The sequence below is a fragment of the Chelmon rostratus genome, chromosome 10 (assembly GCF_017976325.1).
Source record: "Chelmon rostratus isolate fCheRos1 chromosome 10, fCheRos1.pri, whole genome shotgun sequence".
Lineage (NCBI taxonomy): Eukaryota > Metazoa > Chordata > Actinopteri > Chaetodontiformes > Chaetodontidae > Chelmon > Chelmon rostratus.
The window spans coordinates 9722163-9726365 of NC_055667.1; positions in this window are offsets into that span (position 1 = coordinate 9722163).

Sequence of the window (4203 nt, forward strand, 5' to 3'; positions counted from 1 at the left end):
ACATGACCGCAGTCTACACGACAAAGCAGATATATCACTAAAGCTATCGCCAGTGAGTCGCATACGAATGGCAGAGAAAGTGCAGCTAAAATGTCCAGTTCCAGCTCCACCTCCACCAGCTCACACTGCTGAACAAAGCAAGAAAAGCAGGACGGAAGTAGAAGAGGGAACGTGCCATGTTCTTCCTGTCAGTCATTATAATTATGTTAAGTCATTTCTTACATGTGAATGAAACATGGGGTCGCTGGATACGATTAGTGAAGGCAACGACGTGCTGCGCTCCTCTCTCCAGCGCTCTCTCATGGACTCGTCCTCGGAGGGGATAGGATTTTTTTCTGTCAAATACTTACAAAATCTATCTTACTGATGCTGTCTCTAATATTGGTGGAGGAAGCAGAAATCTTAGAGATGCATTTCAAAACCTGGAGAAACAAATTAAAACTTAACATGACTAGGTTCCTTCAGAGGTGAGTGAGACAGTGATCACAAACACCAATGCTGCTGGATAAAGATGGACATCAGCACGATGTGTTCACGAGGCCCATGGTTGAAGTATGTGGACCAGATGACCAGCCCATTTTGGTTATTCCGACTCCAGACCAGAGGACATGGTAGGGGACGCAGAAGAGGGCGTGGTGGAGGAGGACGAGGTCTTGAACAATCTGATGTATGCTTCATCTGTGGCAGATTAGGACATTGGGCAGATGACTGTATGACTGCATAACTGTTATGTCAAGTGAGTTTTCCCCACCTCCAAAGATGAGAGGAAGATATGTGAACTCACTGAGGGTCAGAGGGGACGTGGCTGTGGAAAATTATACAACCCCACTGATAAGTAATGATCCAGATACATCATTTATACATTCATTTTTATTATCGTCATAATATCATGTGCAGACCGGGGATTTGCTTGTTGTCCGCACCAGAGGCCATTCAAGTCACTAAATCCAAAGATTTGACCCCTGCTCACACTTTTGTGAAATGCGGCCCTGAGCTGTTGTTATGTGCATATCAATAGGAGCTGAGCAGAACAGCTCAAAGGCTGAGCTTGACAAACATTTTTTTGCACAAAAGACAGATGTGCTGCTTCAGTTTGTTTGACAGAACAATAACTGAGGGGTTTTGATGTATGGTATTCGTGTCCACATGTGTCATTTACTGAGGGGATAAATGATACCTGGCAAACAATCGGCCCTCGGGTAAAGCACTGCAGTAATTCCACAGATTGGCAATCAACACAAGATGCAAGTGTTCAATATGATCCTCATTTAAAGGTGCACCGAAAACTATTCAGCTGTATGGTGCACACAGAACGCAGGCATCGACGTGATGAAGCCGTGTGACGATCGAGCAACTGATTTCACAGATGACTGACAGCCAGCCTTGCTTTGCATTCTCATTCAATGGCAAAATGTACAAATTTACCAGATTATGTCAAGGCTATTGTGAGTCACCTGCCATTTACAACAAAGCTCTGCAAGACTATCAAAACTAACGCTAACACCCGGGAGTGCTCTTTTGCAATATGTGGATGATTTAGTGATCTGTGCTCACACCAAGGAACCATGTGAAAAAGATCAACACTCAAATTCTTCAAGTATTTAGCTGCTGAGGGGCACAGGGCCAGCTTGAGCAAACTAAAGTTTGTGAAGGAAGAAATTTCATTCTTAGGTCATATTATAGCAGCTAAAGGCAGATCCCTAGTGCCAAAACACATTGAGGCCATCCAGAACATTCCAAAGCCAGTCACAAAGAAACAGGTGAAGTCATTTTATAGGGATGTTTACTTATTGTCACACTAGCCTTACAGACAACACCTACATTCAGGTTGCCTGACCCGACAAGATGTTTTACACGACTGTTGACGAAAGAAATGGTTGTATGACATCTGTTTTGATACAGGACCATGGGGGCAGACACAGAGCTGTTGCATATTTTTCAGCCAAGCTGGATCCTGTTGCAGCTAGAGAGAAACCTAGTGGGCTACAGCCAACTGACACGTCTCATCCTTCATTCTGTTTCAGTCATTCTCCTGGAGCTGGAAACATTTCGCCTCTCCACTGTTCAATGGCCAAATTACAACACTGTTTTTCTTGAAATGTCCATCACAGTGAAACATTGCAATGTTCTCAATCCTGCTACTCTCCTCCCTGTCCCAGGTGATGGTGAGGAACACAATTGTGTTGCTGCAGTAACTGAAGTTTGTTCCCCCAGACCAGATCTTCAAGAGACATTAATCCCAAGTGCCGACCTGGAGCTGTTTATGGACGATCAGACACAGGGAAGAATCAAGTTGGGTTTTTCTGTTGTCACCTTGTATGATAAACAAATTGCACAACCATTACCATCAGGTCTCTCCAGTCCAGGGAGCTGAACTGCACTTATCCATGCATGCAAACTGGCAAAAGGCAAGACTCTTACCATTCATACAGACAGCAGATCTGCCTTTGGAGTTGTGCATGATTTCGGCACCTTGTGGGAACACAGAAAATTCTTGACATCCTCTGGCAAAACAATTGTGCATCATCAACTTGTGTCTGCACTGCTGACAGCTATCGTTCTCCCTAATCAGGTCGCAGTGTGCAAATGTACCTCTCACACAACAAGTCTGACCTGGTTTTACATGGGGACTGCCAAAGCGGATGCAGCTGCAAAGGCCGCGGGCAACCTGAAACGCTGCACTTGTTGCACATGACTCTGACTGTCTCACCCCAATCGGAACTACAAAAACAAGAACTTCAACAGGGGTTGTAAGGTTACTGATGCCGTTTGGTATGGTCCAAATGCTTTTGCCATGCCTTCCCCATGCGAAATTGACACATGGCTTTGACCACGCCCTGATAAAAGATATAATTCCCAGATGTGGAATTCCAACAAAAATCAGCAGTGACAATGGCACAGCATTCATCAGCTCGGCATTAAAGCTAATTGGAGAGCGCTTTGGCATTAACATCATTGTGCATATCAACCAGCCAGGTGTGGAGCAGTTGAGAGAGAAAACACCACATTAAAAAAATAAGCTGACCAAATGTTGTGATGAAACAGACCTCACATGGAGAGAAAAATGTAAAAATGAAATTGTATTTGGTAGGTCTGCAACACTGGCATTGGTCAAATTTAAAGACACCTGCCATTCACAAGCAGGTGAAAGAAGCCCTGCCTAAGCCAGCACAACGACAACTGCACAACCTCGAGCCTGGTGACTGGGTGGTGGTCAAGGAGCTGAGGAGAAAGAACTGGCTTTCCAAACGATGGACAGGTCTGTTCCAGGTGCTCCTGACGGCACAGACAGCTGTTAAAGTCGCAGAGAGCGCCACCTGGATCCACGCAAGTCACTGCAAGCGATGATTTTGCTCCAGGACAACATTAATGTCACCACAGGAATCTGCCGGGGTGTGGGAGGATCCCTGCCCCAAAGGGGACCAACAAGGGTGAAAGAGTTGCACTGGCGAATCAGAGTGCACACAACCACCAATCATCATGACTCATCACTGACAGCCGACTTTGGCATCCCTGACAGCATGTTTGGAAAATGTGGAGCTATTTTAGCCCAACTAGATATGCTTCTTATCATTTGTCTTATTACATTTGCAGCTGTTGGTTGCTGGATCAGTCCCTCACCAGAAGAATTGAAAGGGCTACGTCCACCTGAGTAGCACCACAAAATCTGTTACTTCCCACTTGAGATGTTCTCACTGACACACCTGACTGGATTCCTCCTTATTTATTATTCTAGTATCATTTAGTATTTTCTCACCCTCCTGTTTGTGATAAATACAATTAAATCTTTCAGTGTTTGTATTTTGATGTTTAGGTGGGTTTTTGTCAATATTCTCACATTTTATGGCAATTGTTTGTTGAAAATTGATATGACAAAAGGGGGGAAATGTAACAGAAAACTCCTCATATGATGATCTTGTACGACCCTCACATGACCCCAGGTGTGTGCTACACAGTGGAAAACTACACGACTTTGCTTTCCAACACTCTCATCTCATCCAGCCCACTGATTTCATGACATTCAATTTGATTCTGAAGACTTTTTTTTTCTCTGTATTCTTTTTCTTGTGTGACTGAACCCCGTGCAAGGCCATAATAAAACTCTCATGGACGAGCTTGTTTCAACGATCTTTTATTCCAGATTTCCACCACACTTCAGTTTGTGGAGATGAGCTGGATTTTTCTCTGTATGTGTTTACATCC